The sequence below is a fragment of the Nipponia nippon genome, unplaced genomic scaffold, assembly GCF_047370975.1.
Source record: "Nipponia nippon isolate SJK-2023a ecotype South Korea unplaced genomic scaffold, ASM4737097v1 scaffold_5, whole genome shotgun sequence".
In the NCBI taxonomy this organism is placed as follows: Eukaryota; Metazoa; Chordata; class Aves; order Pelecaniformes; family Threskiornithidae; genus Nipponia; species Nipponia nippon.
In genome coordinates, this window is record NW_028262369.1 from 79364880 (window position 1) to 79387222 (window position 22343).

Genomic DNA, 22343 nt, shown 5'->3' on the forward strand with positions numbered 1-22343 from the left:
CAGAAGCTCTAACACTTCAGAAAGAATGCATAATAAGAATCTCTTAGTCCTAGCTAGCTTTTATACAGACTTTTCAAGGATTTTAAGAAACAGTTTATATGAGTATTAGGATCATTACTGGTAATAAAACAACAATCCTGTCATAAGTACCAACCATTTCAACTGAAAGAAATTATCTTAGGAAGATTTGCAACAGTAGGTATTTTAAAAAACACATAGTGATTTTCACTGTGCCAAGGAAAGCCAAAGTATTTGACTCTGCCTTGGCGTTTCCCCTGCTCATTGTCGAGGTCTGAACAGTGGAATTGGCTGGGAAGAAAGGAGGAATAGAAATAATGTACTTCATATCTTAAGAGACAGACCAAAAAAGCATTTCCAGATGTTAGACTGTTTCTTTATAAAACATTCTTCTTTGTATTAACATTGGAAATGTTATTATGCTATTTCAGAAGTAAAGTACAATGAAGGTGAGATAGTAGAGAACTATATACAACAGCAACTACAATGTCTAGTCCTTTTTTCTTTTGAATGAGTAGTTTTACATGCTTCATTCATAAAAACAAACCCAAACAGCTAAATGAAAAACATGTAAATGTATATAACAATAATTAAAACTTATAATAATATAAGCCCCATAGAAATCAATTAAGGAAAATGAAAATAAAAGAAAAATATAAAAAGTTACAGAAGAAGACTTTGCATTTAATATGGAGCATTTCTGAAATTAAGTAACTTTCTCAGTAGAACGTGCGTGGAACAAGTCTATTCAAAAGAAGGCATCACAACAAAGTCTGACCAGTGAAACAGAGCCTTTGGAATCAATTTGAGATGTTGCTTCAATACCAAAAGATCTCTTCGGGAAAAAAATGTCGGACCTTTATGAAAAAATTACAGAGGCTAAACTGTTGGAAGGAGGCGAAAAAGGAAGAGTCAAATACCTAAAGGTTGAGTAGAGGAGAAAAAAAAACCTCTAACATTTAGAAAAGGTTAGAGAAATCAGTATCTGCAAAAGCAGATTATGAAGTTATTTGGGGAATATCTTTGGCTAGTGTACAGTCATAACTTCATTAACTTCAGCTGCATTTTGATAGTATGTACTAGTCAAGAATCTGCTCACAAAGTTTTGTGAAGGCCAAGTCCAATGGGTTTCAAATTGGTGTTAGGAATAACACCATTTCTTCAGACAGCTTACAATAAGATTGCTTATTGAAAGCATCCTTCAAGGTGAGGCAGCTGAGCCTGGAAAGATAAAATTGGTTGAGAACTATAAACATATGCCATATAACATTTCAAGGGACTGCAGACCCTTTTGTGGCAGTTTAACCGCACAGCACAACTTGTGTCCTATGTGAATTCTAGCATGGCCTAAAAATGCTAAGAAATACCTTTCGTTTTCATCTGAACATCACATTGCTTGCTGGGTTCTTTAATCATCTAATTAAAGAGAGTTCCTAACATTTTTGATTTTCTAATTCACTTTGAACAAATGCAGTAATTGCTGAGGAAAACACACTTGATGTCTGTGTACAGCATGTGAGAAAAACTTGCACCAGTGCTCAAAGGAGTGAAGCAATTAATTTAAGCTTCAAGACAGTATCACTGTATTGATTCAATACAGGAAAAATATTTTTGAAATTTTAAATATGATATTAAAATGGAAACTCTTAGCAATATTTGGATAATTTTTGGAAATGCTTAATGCTACAAAAATAAGAAATCAGTCTTATGGTTGTATAATTTATGTATTAATTTACAGTTTTAATAATACCAAACTGTTAAGGCTGTGTTTTCAACAATGTTAATCTGACAGATTCTGAAAGAAAATAATGAAGTTCTATAACCAAATAATTATAAAGGATTCTATTAAAGATGTTGACATGTCATAGCTAAGCAGCTGTTTTTCCAAATGCAGTGGCAACTTCACTTTGCAGCAGGGTCTGTCAGATCCCCCTATGATCTACCCATCCTCATTTTGTTAAACAGCATACTACTGGCAAAACAGACTCCCAGTCAATGAGCTTGTCTTAAAAAGAATGCATGACCTGAGATTCTCAGGACCTTGATCATTCCCAGATCTGTCAAACAGATCAAAATACAGGTTTTCCTTCTTCTCATCTGGTCTGTTCATTCCTCCTATCTAGCCAATGTATTAATTTTCTGCTCACCTAATCATAGCCCCACCTATGAATCACGTAGGAACAACGTGCTCTGGACAGCCTACGGAGACGTGTACTATACCTTGTATACCACAGTGGCTCTGTCACCTAACATTACTAACAGCATCCATCTCATCTTCTTATTTTGTACAATGAGATGTGCTCTGTGAATGTAATATTCAGCTCTAACCACTTTGAGATAAATTATCAGCGTAGTGCATTTCACACATGACTCCCATTATATCCCACAGATACAGTATAAGCTGCTCCCTAGCAACTGCAGCAAAAAAATGTACCCCTGTAGGTATTTTTCCCAGCTGAAGAAACCAACTTTCTATTTTATGAACTTCATATATAAAACAATCTTGGCTACTGTCAGCTCAAATTATTCTGACTAATGGTCCTTAAGATGCATTTTTAGCCCTTTGTCTAGTTTGGGTTCTGATATTGAAGCTTCTCTCTTCCAAACTCCCCACCTCAATAATTTTACCACCAAGGAAAAAAAAATATTTTTCCAAACTGAGAAATGTCTTCCCAATAAAACCTAACCATTTATACAAGAATTATAATCATGTCATGAGCTAGAAATCCATTTTATATGGGAAATGAAACTTCTAGCATGCTGGCAAGAGCAGAGACACTGGATTTATTTTGTGGAACACCAGAAAGAGTCTTTTGGTTGGACTTCATTCACATACTGAATGGGATTGCAAATATTTTCGAAGGACTATAAGCTTTTAAGTAGACTACTGCTTCCTATGTTACCCCAAATCTATTTAAATGAACTTAGTTAGTATCTGGGGAAAGCCAGAAATGACTATTCCTTGTTTAAAAACACTAGCCTCACGCTTACATTACACCTAGTGAATAAGAAGATGCGGCTGTTGTGAGATTGGTACTCATTTAACACACCATAAAATATTTTAAAGGAATAACTGAATAATAACAGCTAATTAATATTTCACACATGAACAGAACCTTCCACCAAACAGCATCAAAATTTAGGAATTTTCCCCCTCGGCCAGGGGAAAGGGTGCAACAGCAGGCAGTAACTTCCCCATATAAATAAAGTCAGGCCTTGAAGTCTGATGTTATCCAGGCTGGTTACGTTAGCACATTTAGGCAATGGCTAGTTTGGTATTGTTGTACTGCTACGTAGGGCCCTATGGGTGAACCAAACCCATCACCAAAAAGAATTATAGAATTGCAGAAAAGGGGAAGACCGGAGCAGATGATGCATCTTTGATACCTCCTGGTACCAGTTTGTTTGAATCTGGACGATTTGTTTGGCTTCCCAAAATAATATGTCAAGCTAACTTTAGGCATCTTTGTACCGTGGGTCTAGCTCTGCAGTTGATTAGATTAGGTTCCATGGTTGGATCATCTTTATTAGACTGTTGTACTTAACATGGTGGTAGTCATGGCAGACAAGGATAGCCAGAGTATAACACAGTGCTGATTTTACATTATGCAAAGCGTATTTCCTAGTGATTGAATGCCTCAACATCTCAAAACGCAAGGACCTGTGATGATGAGACAGGCTCTCTGCAATAGTTTTGTAAAGTCACACTCTTTTCTCTGGCCTTCCAGCATGGCTAAATGGTGAAACTGTGTGAGTTCTCTTACCAATAACTCACCAATGATAACTACACCAGCACAGTTTAGCGTTTGCAATGATTAGATCTTGGCATCTGTCTTGAGTCATGCCTAGCTTTTTTAACAGTGTAATAATAATAATAATAATAATAATATTGTAAGATATATACATATATGTAAAATACATAAGATACACATTATAGTTTGAGACAACCTCTTGAGCTTTAAAAGAAAGTTACATTGTTGGCAAACAGAATTATACTGAGCTCATACTAGTGGTACATACAGAATCTATTAAATTCTAGATGTTCAAGGAGTAACTTTTACAGAACTATTTTACATTTGTATATAACTGCACTGGTTTCCAACTTTTATTTAAAAGATGCTTGTAGAATGAAAAAAGAAATCCCTGGCTAAAACGTGGTATACACATGTAAAGTGCTGCATACCATCAACTGCCAAGAACCGGTGGGTTTTTTTGAAACGGAGTACAGCGCTGACAATGTGAGAAAAGCGAGTGAATACAGCACTGAATTTTTTTGTGCAGCTGAAATGACATTAGTGAGCATTAGAACAAATAACTTAAATCTGGACAGTAAAAAAACCCAACCAACCAACCTCCCCAAACAACCCACAAACCCTACCAAATCACAATATCCTCTTTCAGTGATGTGTGAGGTAAATTTCTGACATTTCCAAAAGGATAGAGAATGTTCGAAAACTAACTTCTGCCTTCTTTATTAGATTACAACTCCATTCTCTCCAATTCTTTTTTCCGAGCAGCAAATATTTTAAGGAACATTAGAGAAACTTTTGTTCCAAACAACATTCATTAATGCATCTTCTCTCTTGCTGTCTTTATATAATGCTGGTATACAAGAAAGCAATGGACACTGAAGAAATCTTAATTAAGATTTTACAGGCAGTCCTGCTACCAGAACTGTTGTTTTCTACTTGAACATAAAAATTACAAGAAGCTTAAAAGTTACATGATTGACTCTGGGTTCAGTGAAGAGGTAGATAATTCCATTTAGGTGCTATACTGTTCTTACACAGTTGTATTTTCTCAACTGAGTCAATTAACATGTAAGGAGCTTCATGCCATTGCGACTGCATTGCTTCTTGTACAGGAGTCATTTGGGTAACTTTGTTCTGCACATAGAGAGAGTAGAGTTTCACTGTAGTTGTGTTCATTTAGAGTAGTTTACTGCATATTTTGTCCACATCAAAAATAAAAGCACTGCTACCATCACACTTGTTGGCAATTTAAAATCAACCCTGAAAAACCTTTAACTGAAGGCAGTAACTAAGCAAAAAATAAGACGTGCATGAATTTGCTCACTAGGCATTGATACTAAATCATAAAAGACAAATAAAAAACATTGGCACAAAGGAGATTAGTTTAAGTTACTGCTGCTTGTGCTGTGTTTGTTTTGTGGATAAAGAGATGAGCTCATGTTTTACAGATGTCAAAACTTGTCACCACTACCAAATTCAACTGAAAAACCCCACTGCACACTTTCAAAAACACCTCTTACGCAACATTATTTTCTAAAAGGCACATAGCCCTCATGCTTCCAAAACTGTTAATCATGCCTAACCAGTTCTCCTGTACCCTTGCTATCATGCTGTGAAACATATGTGCTTCAGTTGCAAATGGTCTAAAAATAAGTATATTCACACAATTTTATCAATGCAAAAGAGAAATCCTATAAAGGCTTAAGAATTTAGGATCTACATCATCTTCCACTGGCATGCAGCCTTGTGGATGATCGAAGAGAAGCAATTCCAGGACAGAAGAGACAGCACCTGTTAGCTAGCCACAGACAACAGCAATTCAAACAGCAAACAGCAAAAGCAGAGCAGACTTATCCTTTCCCTGTAGGAAATTCTGTCTATCTCTGCAAACTGTTACAGAGCTCTAGAAGGAATGAAATCTGTCCTTTCAGTAGAACAGGAAAAGACAATAAACACCACCTCTGTTGACGGATACTTCTCTGATAACAAGCATAGCATGTGTTGCGTGTGGCTACACTTTAAGCATTTTCCTTGATACCCTTTAGTGAAACTAACCCTGAAAAAAAGTGCAAATGAAATTCACCTACACATTTATGTGAAGTTTTGACATGGCCCTAGAACACAGTCCTGGAGACCATCTGACTTTCTGAGGCAGACATGCATTTTCAAAGAACTCATGTGTCGCTGCCACCGTAAGTCAAACACTATACAGAAACTGGCATATTTAATAAAATGCCATTGAAATGTATCCTAGCTAGAACACTGCTAAATGACATGCCAAATTCCTGAACCAAAGTAATCATCTTCAGTGTCACTGAGATGTTATACAGGTAGCTACCTGGCACCAGAAAATGGCATTTCCATTAAAGCCATGTATTCATCACTTCTATATTGGGTAAACATTGGAGTTCAAACCGCATTTCCATGAAAGAGTTCAATATAGTGTAGCTGGTATGGTATTATGAATTTAAGCTTGATGCAAAGTTTTATTTACTACAGTCTTTAGTTCAGCGAGATTCTCATTTCATGAACAAGCATCCTACTCACTTTTCTGTGAGCTTTATGTACTTTAGGTCTACAAGGTCACGTCTTCTGTCTGTATCTTAATGACCTAATCAAAAGAACAATTTTCATACCGATACACAAGGTATAATATAGCAGGAAGAGAGGGAAAGCTGTTTCCATTTTAAGCTAGTAGCAGGCACAAAAATTTCTAGGTAACACCTTTTTGTACAGTTCAGTATTTCCTCATAAAAAGAAATAACTGGGTTGTACTTACTCCCCAAATGATGAGAGAGTTGTTTATTTGAAAGGAACAAAAGACCAGATGCATATGGCATGTCTTCCTATGTATGAAAATCCAGTTGGATCAGAAGAGGAAAACTGAAAAATAGTTTTTCATAGTTTACACTCCAAGAAAACCAAAAATGAATATACAAGCTTCCTAGGAATGCTCTCCCCTCAAACCATCCTTATTCAACTTTCTTTTCCTTTTTTAAAATGCAAATTTGTTTAACTTTTGTTAAATAAAAGAAAGAAAAGCAGCCTGGAAAAGAAAGAAGGTTTAACTGGTTTAAAGAGACAAGTGCAGTATACAAGTTACTGTGCAAAAGAGGAAAAAAAAAAATCTTGCAAGATTTAAATATGAAGATACGAGTAAGTGTCACGGTTTTAGCCCTTCTATAAAGCCAGAAAAATTTTAACATAGGTTGAGAAAAATATTACTCATCTGATCTCTGCCATCATCTCTTTTACTTTCTTGAATATCAAATTGTGCTGTCTCTTGGATATACAATCAAAACTCCCATTAATACCAGTGAAAGTTAAATGTCTGAAACACTAAATGGAGAAGAGACTATTGTCATTTTGCTTGGAAGGCACCATTTTCAGAAAAAAAACCTGACTGAATGAGCTAAATAGCAAATACAAAGTTCTTTTTCTTCTGTAAATTCAAAACTTTTTTAAAACCTTAGCCAAAGCGTGCCAACTTTGATATTAACTATACTGCCAACCTAAATTTCTAGCCCAAACTCACAATTTTCACTGTTTTCTCTCTTTCATTATTTCCAGAATATAGTACAAAAATTGAGCAAGGTGTTCCTGACAGTAAACAAATACCAGGAAAGCAAAGTCCTCCTAAGCCCTGATAAAACAAACGTTACGAAGTAGTACAGATAGTATCCTGATGAACCCACAGGCTGCAGTTTTTAGGGAACAGGGAACTATAAATCTTCACAACACTGTGTTCAAGAGAAAGCTGTGAAATGCACTGAAGGTGTATTAGCTACCTAAATCCTGAAAACTAGATTCACTGAAACTCAGGGAAGTCCTGGCTTTTCACTCTCATGGAAGAAGGGAAAGGACTCAAGGTTGACTGAAATTAACTGAGGTCTTAGAGATCACTTTTAGTTAGTCCGGTGGGCTTTGGACAAGGATTTAATGGGAAACTTGCTTGGTAATCAACTATTTTTACTTTTTTAAATTATTATTTCCATCTTCATACTTGTATATTAGCCTGCCCTGTATGCATTTGTTAACATTGAATATGGTCATTTCATTCTTATGGTTCTGTTTATTGTAACTGTTCTTTACATAAAAATTATTTATGGAGAATAACAATGCTGTTTGAAGAGTAACTCCAGAGAGCTATAGTTGAGGTTCTTCTCTAGAGGTGCACAAGGTTATTACAATATTTCATTACCACAAAAAAATACATCTTCCGATAGAGGCAGTATTAGCTTGTAATATTCCTTCCTGCTGTGGTACCAACTTTTCCTTGTAAAGCAATTGAATCACTTTCACATTGGTTATACATGAAATATTAGTGCTATGCTTCATAGGGAACACCTCCTAAATTTTCATTACAATATATTGTTATATCACTTATACAGTTAGAAAGTCTATTTGTCTTTAAGCACGTCACTGCATTTCACTGAAAAATGTCTAGCCTAACTAAGTTTCACTAGTAAAAAAAAACAAAAAACCCAAAACCCAACATTTTTTCAGTTGTAAGTCCTCAATTCAACCAGTCTGGAGTTCATTACAGATTTTCTAAACCCCACATGTCATCTCCATGGTCCTTTTAATTAGCTTTCATAATACCACCTATCAGAACTGTTCAAAGACTATAAATCTTTGTCTTTCTAGACAGAGAAGAACAATCACATAAATTTTAATATCCCATGAGATAACCTGGTACTGTAACTATATTCTTATCTATCTAATATTAACTATATTCTTATCTGCTACTATATAGCAAAAGAAACTAAGACCACAACAATTTGTACTGTTTTACATATGAAAGACGTGGTTATCACCTTCAAAAGCTTAGCATGATTTTATTTTTCAACACTGAAAATATACGAAAGTCAAACAAATGATTTTATTTTTCTCCATGGAAATAGTCCATCAGATAACAAAGTAGAGCCACCTCTATCAATACTATGCCCTTCTCGGCAAATCAGGCAAAAAAGTCATCCAGTGAGTTATGAAATCCTCGCACATAACATATACAAAACCAAACCAATTACAGAATTCACAGGTAGTACACAAGATAACATAACGGATTAACAATTTAGGCATGCATAAATAAATATGTACGTACTGCATATTTAGAAGGCTTTTGAATTGAGAAAAGATGAAACTAAAGTTCTGATCAGTATTTTTATCATCACTGTGGAAATGCTAGGCCAGGTCCTCAGGTGCATGAAGTTTCCACTCTGCAAGAGAAGCAAGCTGACACGAAGCCAGTTAACAGCTACTTGATTCTGTAGTGTCCTCAGCACCAACACAGACTGGGCTCATGCAACCTGGGTAAGGCTCCCAGGAGACCAAACTGTAGTACCCTTGAACTTCACACATCCAAGCAAGTACAAGTGCCACCTGGTACGCGTGTATGTCTGTGTGTCTGAGAGCACTTTCAGACTCAGCAGATCTCACTTGGCTCTCCTGGCTGCTCTCTAGTGGTTGGGACCAATTAGTTACAGCATGCAGTGGCCAGAATGCGACTTGGAAACTGATCCACCACAGCCAGGACTGTCGCTCTTAATCATCTCTGCCCTAAGCAAATCTGCACTGATGTTCAGAGCAACAGGGGATCAGAGAGCCAAAACTGACAGTGTGTCTCTGCTGCACTGCATAGAAACTTCTTAACTTGTTCTACAGATAACTTGGTCTCAAAGACTGCAAAGATACAAGTACTACTAAAAGCATTTGTAATGTAACTACCACTAAAACTGATTTCCAGTATTAGTCACTGTACTTTTTATTCAGAGGATGTTTCAACATACAGGATAGTAGATGCTTCTATCTGCGCGCACATGCTAGGTCTTAAAGAGAATTACAAAACACCTTTTAAAAAGTAAAAACGTGTCATATTTTAAATACAGTTGCTTGAAGCCATGTTGTTAAAACTGTGATTAAAAATTACTTTCAAACAAGTGCATGTTGTATAAGTGTAACCTTGCTTATAGGTCATATTGGCCCAGTAACATAAAAATTGATAAGAGTTTGAAAGATGGGCAAAACCTTATTTTAAAAAAGTTTGGGTAGATCTATAGAAGTTGGAAAAACCATGCAGAACCCTTATTGGTCTCTTGCTAGAAAGAACTGCATTAACAATAATTCTGGATAGTACAGGCTCTGAATTAGTTCCAAAATATCAGTTAACATGCAGTCAAAGTCAAAACCACCTGAGCCCAAAAGGTCTTATACAGAAATTACAACAGGTCTGACTCTTCATTTCACTGACAACTGTACAAAGTGCATAGGACTTGCTCAGATGTAATTGATCTGTTTGCTCATGTCAGAAGTCTCACTACAGGACAGTCACCTCAACCAACTATCTAATGGTGAAATGAAAGCATGCAGTAAATTGGCTGAGTGACCGCACAGAAAATAGGGACATACTTGCCAAAAGACAAGTTCTATTATATGTTGCTTACTCTTACTGGGTAATGAAGAAATTTTCCCTTCCCAGAGTTTTCAAATTATGAAGGAGATTATTTCCAGGTGACCTCCGCTGTGACACATTAACCAATACATGGCTTCCCCAGACTTTGTGGTTATTATAATAATATAGAAAGTTATATAAAATGGGTATGGTTTGGCCTAGGCTCAAACTCTTATGCCTTGGTGCCTAGCTCTAGGCAGACCCGTGATCCCATGACAGCCAGACAGAATGATCTCCAATAACCCAGCCAGCAACAGTCTGGTGCCTCAGTCAAAAACCAGTCATGAAATGCAGCTATAGGCAGAGGCTCAGGGAAGTTTTCTACCTCCAGGTGGGGTGTCTTTGTTCCGAGAAGTCCTTGCAGGGAAAAGAAAACCTAGCAGAAACCTACTGTGACAGTCTCCCTGTTACATGATCCACTGCTTCTGCTGCATCCTCCACACGTTTTACTATGACTTGAGGCATAGTCTGATACCTAGTACAAGTGTAACATCTTCAGACGAAAACCTATTACTTATAACTCAGGTATTTTCTGTGCAATTTTTATTGAGACATTTTGCAGTGTGTCATTTTATGTTCTACTTTCTAAAAAGAATTAATGAATTTTGTTTCAGAAAAATGAAATGATAAAATGTCTGAAAGTGGACAGCTGGTACTATGGCATGACTTTCCTCTCCAAAACCTGCAGGTGAGCTTGTTGCTTTTACTAGTAAATTCTCTTGCCACCTACTTTTGCCATGACCATTCCTGAGATTACAGCACTGTCTAATTGTGTCAGATGATAAACAGTAATTTTACAATGTGAGGTGCAGTACCAAATTCACTTTGCAGAAGAGTTCAGGTGATATCAATACCAAATCTTCAAGAGGAAGAACTACTGTTTCTTCTCTACAAATGAAAAACAATTCACAACAAACAGCTTGCAACTTTTCAACAGTTGTCTGTTTATGTTTAGAATTTGCACCAGTAACAAACAATAGTATTTCATTTCACTTTTAAATGGGGATATTACTGAATAAACAGTATAGACCTTCTAGAAGTTAGTTCTTAGTTTAACTAGTTTTTTGTTTGATGCCTCTATGCACACTTCTTTTTTTCATACCCACACCTATTAAGGTTTTATATTTTCTCCAGAGAAACAGTCAGAGTAAGATGACATAAATACCAAAACCCGTAATATGCTATTTCAATATCTCCTCCTCACTTGTAACTAGGACATAATGTGTTGAATTCCGCTCCCATTGAGTTCTAATTTCATAAACTAGACAGCATATATGGATAAAACAATTTTATCCCAGTAGCAGTATATTTTCCATGTGAAACGTTTAATATAATCCAACTTGCAATATCAGTAGCAGACCAGATGCTCAAATTCTATTCCAGACTTTTATAGTCTATTTCTACCTCTGATTTATCAATGGGAATGTTTGACTTTGTACAGTAATCTGAAACCTGCACATGAAAATTTCCAGCAAGTAGGCTGGTTTCTTCAGAGTTTGCAGAACATTTTTTCACCTGAGCTGCAACATAGCAAAATATGTGTGTAATAGGTATTACAGAGCAGAAGTAGTAATGGTGCTCTTCAACAAACTGCCAGGATAGAGGTGAATCTCAAGTAAGTATATGCAGACTTGAGACATCAGACTCAACTTGACCTAGTTGCCACTAACTTGGTGAGAAACTTTCATTTGAAGCTGAATTCATGTGATGAAAACCTGTAGTATGATCAGCTATGCTCATACATTTGAATCTTTCAGCCAACTTTTAGCAGTGCTATGTTACTTTTTATGTTATTTTAAGCAAATACAGTAGAGAACTACATATAGCAGAATTTTTTTATTATTATCTTATCTTTGAGATAAGATGCATTTTCTGAGGCCTTGTAACAAGCACCTAGCATACTCAAAAGCTTGGCTAAATGAAAAACTAGTGGGTTTACTACAAAGTCTGAAATCCAAGCAAAATGTATTATTTTTCTACATGGAAAAATCTTTCAAATTCTGAAAGCTTTAAATGAACTTCTATAAAATAAATTTTTACAGTACAATGCCATGAATGTACTAATGCCACTCTTACTAGCTGCCTAACAGACCAAATGATTTCTTGAGATTTAAAGTGTCTTCTTAGAAGAAATTAACTCTTTTAGAATATTGTGGATGCCCGCAGCAGTGTGGCTTCCTTTACATGTACTATCCTACCTACATGAAAGTATTTTTTCTAGGAAAGAACATATTAAAATTTAGCTGATGATTCTGAAGTATCTTATAAAAATGTTAGATGAATGACTGCATACATTTTAACAGAAGAAGATATTGTCATAATTAAACAATGGAAGACAAGTTCCACTTTTTATGATGATAGTCTGTTTAAGGCAGATAAGCGGTGTAAGTGGCACTGCTCTATCAGGATGGTGCTAAATGTATCCAGCACAGATTCATCAATTACCACTACCGTGGCCTGTAAGTACGGGGCGGGGGGGGTGGAAATACTGTGCAGGCTATACACTAACAGTGTTCATGTCCATCCATGACATCCTCGCAGGCTATCATGAACTCACTATTCCACATTAAACTAATCTTGAGCTGCATCAGCCAACAGAAAGCTGACCATGACTTTGCAGCAACTGTACACAAGGACATGGTTGTCATGAAGTAGCACTATGCAAGTTTCAAGCATACCACGCAAAAGGGATACACCAAAACCTTTTCCTGTGGCAAACAACTGCCTGGTCTTAGTTGCTACATGTTCTGGCAAACAGCACCCATGAAACAGATCAGGAAACTGACTTTAAACCACCCATTACTAAACTCAAATAGTAGAAATGTTATATTTGTTACATTCTTGAATACATGCTAATTTGAAAAAGCTGGTTTGGTGAACTGTATTATGGTGCAAAACAAAATGGAAGAATCCTATTGCTGCAAATAACTACAGTTGGTATCACGGTCTTTTAGACAGCCAGATTTAAACAGCAGATGACCTCATCAATGGATAGTAGAAGAGCTGGGGCCTTCCTTCAAAGGATGTAAAATATAATTCTTTAAGCTAAATATTTAAATTAACAAAGCAATAGGTTGACTACTAAAATAGTCCTGTACTTCTGCCAAGTACTTTAACAATAAATCAAGAAACAGAATGGCACTTCAGGCTGTGGTTTGACAGGCACATAAGGCAACTTAACTGCTGCCTGTCAACCATCTTGCTCTCCTCTTGCATTTACCTTCATAGTTCTATGTCCTCCCTTACATCAGCCTTCATAAGGTCCTCTGTGAAGCAGATTCAAGCTGGCAGAAAGTGGTTTTCTGTTTTGTTTTGGTTTTTTGTTTTTTTTTTTTGTTTGTTTGTTTGTTTGTTTTTACACCAGTGGCCAGCGGGGAAGGAGTTGTCTTCTGCCAGACCAATGTGCTGAAGTGGTTCTGCAAAGGGTTAGGAAGGATAGAGTCATTGTGACTGGGAGAAGGGAAGACAGGATCATCACAGACAGCAGTTGGAGTCACTTACGCTGCTGTGAAACCACATTTTTTTACTAAGTAACACCAAGTAATAATGCAGCACACTAATAATACATTTCTAATGTTTCTTTAAACCTCACTCTCAATGCTGTTTGCAATGCAGCAGCTCTTGTAAGTGACATGCTCTGAATATCAAATGACTAGCCTGTTTTTGAACAAGGAATGTGACGAGATCCTTTCTATATGGTGGGCTTCCAGCCTAACCTCCAATAAAACTGGGAGGGAGGAAGGGAAAAAGCTTTGCTTACTATTTTAATGTTACTATGAAATGTAGTTCACAAATGGAAGGTGATTAATTAGATGGTATTGGAGTTAAGCCTGTTGTGTAGTAAATCTGTAGAGAGGCTAGGAAAACATTAAAGTTATTTGAGTAAACATCACTTTGCACTCCGATATTTTTAAAAGCTTCTTTGGTTTTAATTAAGCATAATTTTAACAGCAATCAATGTGGATCAAATACCATATACCACCATTCTCATTTCCCCATTCAGTGCAGTTGGATTAAGTGCTATGAATGGTATCTTTCAGAATTTTCTCTCTTTTTTATCTGGTCTGGGTTTCTTGACACAGCCTTAACCTGTTATTCTTCTGAGCTCATGTTTGCCAAGGTTTAAAGAAAAAAAAAACAAAAAAAAAAAAACAAAAAAGCCTGTGTTACATACAAGCCATTTTTAAGATCCACAAACACCTTGACTGATTTACCACAACACTTTTATCCCTCTCAGACATCAGACGTGCATGTGAAAAAACTCATAAGGAATGATACTGTTGGCAAAATTAGGACAAAACCAAGAAGTTGCCTTCAAGCACAGAACTAATGCCATGCTGATGGCAAAGAACTCCAGAAGCACCTTGCAAAACTCGGAGTGGACCAAAAGATGACAAATGAGCTTCAGTGTCAACATATGTAAGCTAATACATCTAATGAAAAATAATCTAAATCATGTACACACCTGTCCTGGTTTCAGCTGGGATAGAGTTAATTTTCTTCCTAGTAGCTGGTATAGTGCTGTGTTTTGGATTTAGGATGAGAATAATGTGGATAACACACTGATGGTTTAGTTGTTGCTATGTAGTGCTTACACTAGTGTCAAGGACTTTTCAGCTTCCCCTGCTCTGCCAGGTGCACAAGAAGCTGGGAGGGGGCACAGCCAGGACAGCTGACCCAGACTGGCCAAAGGGCTATTCCATACCATATGATGTCATGCTCAGTATATGAACTGGGGGAGTTGGCCAGGAGGCAGCGATCGCTGCTCAGGGACAGGCTGGGCATCAGTTTGGCAGGTGCTGAGCAACTGTATCGTGTATCACCTGCTTTGTATATTATTATTATCATTATTTATTATTATCGTTATTACTACTACTACTATTACTGCTATTCTATTTTGGTTTACTTCAATTATTAAACTGTTCTTATCTCAACCCACGAGTTTTCTCACTTTTAGCCTTTCAATTCTCTCCCACATCCCACTGGGGGGTTGGGGGGGGGGGGAGTGAGCGAGCAGCTATGTAGTGCTTAGTTGCTGGCTGGGGTTAAACCGCAACAGTCCTTTTTGGCGCCCAACATGGGGCTCGAAGGGTTTGAGGTAATAACAGATTAACCAGAGCATATTAAGGAATTTATATGTGTTAACAGTTGCCAGTCATAATATTGATTCATCTGTTCTCGATATTCGTTTACCTGATCTGCACCATGCTCTTGTTTTTGCAGTACGTGTTAAAGGTTGGTGTTGGTTTTTGCAGTTTGCTGTGCTCTGCAGTGATCAGTGATGTTTTGCCTGGGAGGTTTGTTATTAAAACACTGGCCTTGAGCACTATCTGGTATTTGGGTTTTGCAGTAAAGCCATTACTGTACGTCGGGTACCACCTCATGGAGACAATTAGCAATTATACCTCTTCCTCCGAGAGGTTTTTTATGGAGGAAATACAGAATGGCACCTTTGCTGCTTTCTTCTATGATGTTTCCTCCTTCATTACAACAACTTTTCAGTATCTTGAACATTCTTGGGTACTTAAGATATACCTATTGGTATTTCTTGGGAATATTCTTTCAGTTTTGTCTAAGGTTAAAAAGCAGTTTAAGAATATCATCCAGAGATCTGCCCCAAGGCTGAACAGTTATGAGTGGCAGGGTGTGGGGGATAGTATGGGCACGTACCTAGGACAGCAGGCACCTCCAATGTTTTGGAACTTCACCCCTGAACAAATGCAGAATCCTGAAAAACTAGTAAAGTATTTGGAAAAAGTATGTTGTCACCCTGGCAACTCCAGACAGGCACAAATCACTGCAACGTGCTGGGGCCTGGCCCATGCCTACCAAGCCCTGTTCAACACTATTCAGAACCCTCAAAGGGAAGAGAAGGTCTCTGGATCTGACAACAAAATGACAGGCGCTGCAGCTACTCCTGCCCCAGTGACAGGCACTGCGGCTACACCAGAAAACCAACCCATGCCAGTATCAGTCGCCCCTATACAGAAGTAAAAATACACAAGAAAATCAGCTCGTTTAGTAAGGGCTGATGATGAACCAGGGCCGTAACAAGAACAGGAGGAAGAAGAGGCAGAAACCAAAAATGAGATGGTAACCACCCAATCCCTGTCTGAGAGTGAGCTGCAAGATATGCGAAAAGATTTCAGTCGTCGTCCAGGTGAGCACATCGTCACCTGGCTGCTCCGATGCTGGGATAACAGGCCAGCAGCCTGGAATTAGAGGGTAGCCAAGGAGCTGGGATCCCTTTCTAGGGATGCTGACAAATGACTCAGAGAAGAAATCTAGGATTCATCATTGACAGATCCCTGGAATTAACAGTTTTATGTTCAACAGCAACCAAAAAACCTAGCAAAACATTGGGCATCATGAGGAAAGGCACTGAGAACAAGACAGAGCACATTTATGCAACCTTGGTCCACCCACATCTCAAGTAGCGTGTGAAGTTCTGGTCTCTGCATCTCAAGGACAGACTGTAGCCAGGCAAGGGCAAACAAAATATTAAATGGATGGAGTGCCTGCCTTAGAAAAAGAGACTAAAGAGGCTCTTCAGTTGGAGAGAAGGCTGAAGCAAGATATGATCAATCAAACCATGAAGGTGGTAAATAAACTAACGTAAAACTTCTGCTTGCTAAATCCTCCAGTAATAGAACTAAGGGACATTTAACAAAGCTAGTAAGACATGAGTTTATAAAAGATTAAAGTGCTTCTTTACAAAGCCAGCAGTAAGCTTCTGGAACTTAAGTCCACAGGAGGTTTTGAAGGTAGGGAGCATCAGCAAGTTTGAAAAAGACAAGTTCTTGCTTGGCAGGTCCACAAACAGGCTCTAAAAGCACTGAGCAGATATATACCATCCCTAATATGAAAAATAAGCATGCGGTGAGGGTACAAGGGAATGGATACATAAAGTGGCTAGGTTTGTGTACAGCCCCTAAACAGCATCCCTTAATATCAGTGTTGGAGACTAAACCCTGAGTATGAAGGCCCACTGGTCTGACCCAATAGAGCTTTTCTGATATTCTTAACTTCAATTTTCTCTAATATCTTCTGTTAAGCTCTGGAAAAAACACAAAAAAGGTTACGTCTCTGCTTCTTAGCCGCTGTGGAAGATACAGGTCAGACTTGAATAACAGCAGACCTTCAGTATGAATTTGAACATATCCTATGTTAAGCAATAAATTAGTACTGTAACTTTAAACAAAAATAAGGGTCAGACCCAGGAGGAAATATTTGAATTACTCCAGCCAGTGTGACCCCCACAAAGCCACAGATGTTGTTCCACTGCAGGATCGGCTATTTCAGTGAAAATGTAGGCACCTGCTGAGGGACAAAGGAAACAAACATCAGCCCCTCAAACAGCAGAGCTGCAGAACAGCTCAAAGGGAGGCAAGATTAGACATGTAAGTCATTCACATTTTTACTACAGCAAGGCTCAAAAGATAGCAAGAGTTAAAGCTTACTGGTACTCAGATGGTAGTCTTAAAAAACTGAGTGCAAAAGCCAGTATCTATAGGGTATTTTCTGTCCTCTTCTACAGAAAGTGTTTATACATGAAATAGGCATATTATAACTGAAGGATTTTGAGGTTATTGATAATACGGAGCACCTTCTGCAAAGGGAGAAGGTATGCTGGCAACACTCCATAGAAATGAATAAATATAGCTCAAGAGAATTCTCACATGGTTTCAGTTGTATAGCGTAGTCTTCACTCACTTCACTTTTACCGTTAGCTCCCCCTCCAGTATTTGGTAACTTCTTGTTATTCAGGAGGAAAGGATGTATACTTATGTATTTCATAAATATATGTAGTGACACATTATGTAATACACTAAATTATACATTTATATATGCATTAAATTATACATTTTCATTCTTAAGGGAATAATAAAGTACAGTTTTGATGAGTAACTATTGCAGATATTTAGATTACTCGCAATAGTTTGGGTGGTTAAATTGAGAGCTACAAAAATCAGAATGCAGGAGGGTTAAAAAAAGAGTGTCCACTCCCCACTACACCTGCAAAATACATAGCAATTTTACATTTTAGGTAGTGCTACAAGAAGAGGGGTGTGCTCGTAAATGAGATTTGTAATTCATTATCACAGCTTGATTCACCTCTGTATTAATACCACCCACAAGCAGGCCCAAGGCTCAGAGAGACTTGCACATCCTTTCTTTCTCCTGGATGAACTCTAGAAAGCTGATCTCAGCCACCAACACATCTGCAGTCTGCACAGCTCTGCTGAAATTTACGCCTGCCTGCCTATCAGTCAAAGAACAACTTGCCCAACTTCGCCTCTCTCCCTCTGTTGCTCTGTTGAAGAGCTGTGTCCTCAGCATCAGGAGCTGAATTCCCATGTCCTGCTTAAGAGTATCTTTTGTTAACTTCCTTGGAAAGCATCCACAGGAGACACAGGTGCTGAAGAAGAGTGATCTTGGTCATTCACATATGCTCACGGCAGTGTTAGGCAGCAGCACATACTATCACCATTTGGAAACATCTGAAGCCTCTGAGTAAGTGACAAAGGGAACATTTGGATGCAGAGGCATTTTATACTTCTGTTTATCTGGAATTCTGCAGAGCTTCCATACATCAGCGTTTACAGTCGCCGTGTTTGCTGGAGACAGGACTAACAGCTACGAGTCAGTATTTTAACTGCAGTTCAAACACAGCATTAGCTTCTCCAAAAAGATCAGTGTACCGTTTGCATGATCTAATACAACTAGGAGGAGATACATCATTCATTCATCTTTTCTATGATCTTCTGCAACTCTTCAGTAGTTCAACTAAATGTACATATGTACTTATTTCTAAAAAAGCATGCCATATCAAAAGAAAGATTTTTCCTACTACTCATGGCAAATTACATCAATAATATTTTAGTATCCATCTTTATCTAAGCAACTAAATAGGCAGCAGGTTGGAGAATGTGACAGCATTGACTGCTTCAGTCCCACATTTCTTACTATACTGCATACAGCAGTACTTCCCTGTAAAAATTATTACTACAAAAGCAGCTCAGGAAAATCCAAGAATTTTTTTTGTTATTTTAGTGAGTGCCCTTTTAGTTGGGAGGCATACAGATGGACTCATTTTCTTATAGAAGAAAACTATGAAAAGCAAGCTAACAACCTTCGAAACTTCTGCATTCTCCTCTAGCTTTAACTAGGTATGAGCATTATATAATGATAATAATTATTAATGATGAATATTTTTTAACAAGTAAATAGTTAATAGATTTATATTCACTTTAGTGGTGGGACAATCCCTGCTCTAAAAAAGTTCATTACTTATTAACAGACACAGAAGAGAAATCAACACTTAATCGAGCACCCTTCTAAAGATATACAATTGAAATATTTTGATCTGAGGAAAACAGTAGTTAAGACAAAGCTAAGCTACATAGCAAATACATTGGCATACATTCTCCTACATGCATGTTCTCCTGCGAACAATCTCAGTGAAATGAGTATCACGAATAAAGACTACGCATGTGCTGAAGGTTCCACAGTTTACCCATTCAGAAACTAGATTTTTAGACTAAAATTTGGTGTCAGTCACAAGGGGGGGGGGGGGGGGGGGGAAAAGCTTGGTGTTTTCAGCCTGTAATCTTTGCAAAAATTCTATGGGTCTCTGCCACAAAACCACCACAAAAATTTGGTGTTTTCTTTCCTAAGAAAGCATGTAAGGAAAACATAGGTGAGGTATGAGGCAGACTGGCACAACTGAGAGCGTCTCAGACATTGCATCACAGCTATGTGCAACGTACCTGGATCAGGATTGCCCTCTAAATTAACCTAAAACACTCTGAAGATATTGATTCAAGTTAACTAAATGAGGTTTCTGAAAAACTGGTTTGCCAATATTACATTTTGCTGGATCTATCGAGATCTATCCAGAATCAGTGATGTACAAGCAACGGATGTTTCATTAGCAATTTATGTTCTGACAAAAACAATATTTAGCAGATAAGTATACAGGGAGGGAACAATATTAACCTGTATCAGTTACGAATTCCACACCTCAAATCTTTTACTAGTGCCTTCCTGTCAGCTGTAAAACTGGGCTTCCACTCTCCAAAGCAGAGCATGTATTTGTAACAACGGGGCTTACACTGGTTATTCATCCTTGCCATCTACCACATGATTTTAAAAAATTCTGAAAGCATGTTATGCATTATGTGATTGAATGCATCCTTATAACTGAATTAATGTATCAGAATGCTCTGTATCAAGATAGAACCTGATCAATACACTCCTAGAAAGTAGGGAAGGAAGCTTACAGCTACAAAAGAATGAAAAAACAAACCAAATTAAACGCTCTTTATGTTTTCTGCGGACAATGTTTCTTAATGTTTAAAATGCCCAACCCATTACATGCAAAATAATAAACAGAGAACAGAAACTATTTTCTCTTCAACTGTTAATTGTGGGTGCTATCTTGCTTCCTACTGAATCAACGTCAAAACTCCTCTTAATGTCCATGATTGAAGGATCGGGTCCATCGTCGCAAAGTCTGGCAGCATCCTAACGATTCCTTAAAATGTTACATAATCAAGACGCTGAATGTTTACATTAATGTCTACAAAGAGCATCTACAGGCTATTTTTTTCTAAACGAACAAGAGTTGACACTACTTCAAAGCCTTCCAATATCACCTTCTATCACTAGAAGTACAGCAGGCTGAAGAACAATGAAAAAGAGCGCACACGGATAAATGGGGTTTCGTCTTTGGGATTCCTCCGCCTCAAAAGCCAGCGGTCATGTATCAACCGCCACCGTTACGCTTACTTTAAAATAACTTTTCTTTGAACGAACTGTTTTAACATCTTCAAGCTACGGTCCGCGGCCACAACAAGACCACCGCCTTCGCTAGTCTCCCCCGCATGTGAATCGCCCAGCTGGGCGCCCGGCATCACGCTCGAGTACCACCCTTCCTCCACGGGGGTTCAAACCGCCGCCCCCACACCAGCCCCGCCGCCGCTCACCGCCGGGCCGGGGCCGGGGCCGCTCGCCAGCTCCCCGAGCAGGGCAGCAGCCGCCCGGGCCGCGGGGCAGTGCCTCCCGCCCGCCCGCCCCCCGCAGCTCCTTCCGCGGGCAGCGGGACCGCGGCACCCCGCCGGAGGGGTGCGGGGACGCGGCGCGGGCCGCCTTTCCCAGCGACCACCCCCGCCTCTCCGGCAGCCCCAGCCCTCCCGAGGTGACGGAGGAGCGGAGCGGGCAGCAGCGCAGCCCCTCCGCCAGACCCGACTGGCGGGCTAGTGTCGCCCGCCGCCGCGACACCCGCGGGTACCGCCGCCAACCGGTCGGCGGCACCGAAGTTCCCGCCGCGCCGCCGGTCCCGCCCGGGGACCGGGATGGGGCACGGCCGAGACCACCGCGCCGAAGGGCACCGCAAGGGGCGGCGGGCACCGCGCCCGCCCGCGACCCCTGCCCGCCGCGGCCCACCGCCGCCCGATGCTGCCGCCCGCCCCAGGCATCCTGCCTGCCCGCCGCTCCGCCCGTGCCGGTACCGCTGCCCGGCGCTGCCGCCGACCCCTTCAGCACGAGGCGTAACGGACGCGCACAGAGGCAGGCATTCGCCTTCCCCGCGGCCGGACCTTACCGGCCGCGCTCGCCGCCCTCGCCTGCCTGGGCGCACGCCGCTCCGTGCCGGGCTCCCGCTGCCGTACGCCGCCCCGCAGCCGGCATCACTACTCCGCCCGCAGCCGCACCAGCCGCCGCGGCGCCCGGCAGCAGCGCCCGCCTCACGAGAGCGCAGCCCGGGCACCGGCGGGGCTCGCTCTCTCTGACTGACAACCGACAGTAGCCAATCGCCGCCCGCCCAGCACCGAGGAGGCGGGAAGTTGTGACAGGAAGAGACCAATGGGAGCTCGTCCCTGCGGCGGCGCTGTTTCCGGGAGGGGGGCGCCGCGCCAGGCAGCGGGGGTCGCCGCGGGTGTGAGGTGGTGGGGCGCGCCCGCAGGGCCGCCGCGGGGCTGTGCGGACGGCTGGGCCGGGCCGGGCCGGGCTAGGCCAGGGCCTCGGCCTCCCCGGGACTCGCTCCAGCCTCGGCGGTGGCTGCCGGCAGTGGTAACGCGTGTGGCGGGGCCGGTCTCGCCCTTCCCTAGCTGCTCTGGAAA

The 22343-nt window shown here is 40.0% G+C and overlaps 1 protein-coding gene across 2 annotated transcripts in view; it reads right to left on the reverse strand.

The window, feature by feature from the left end:
- B3GALT1 (beta-1,3-galactosyltransferase 1) overlaps nucleotides 1-21990 on the reverse strand; it is a 217360-nt gene extending 195370 nt beyond the window's left edge. For both annotated transcript variants that reach the window (XM_087734171.1, XM_087734170.1), the window contains exon 1: nucleotides 21827-21990. The gene's annotated coding sequence lies outside the window, so the exon portion shown is untranslated. The remainder of the gene's footprint in view (nucleotides 1-21826) is intronic.
- Between the last annotated feature and the right edge of the window lie 353 nt (nucleotides 21991-22343).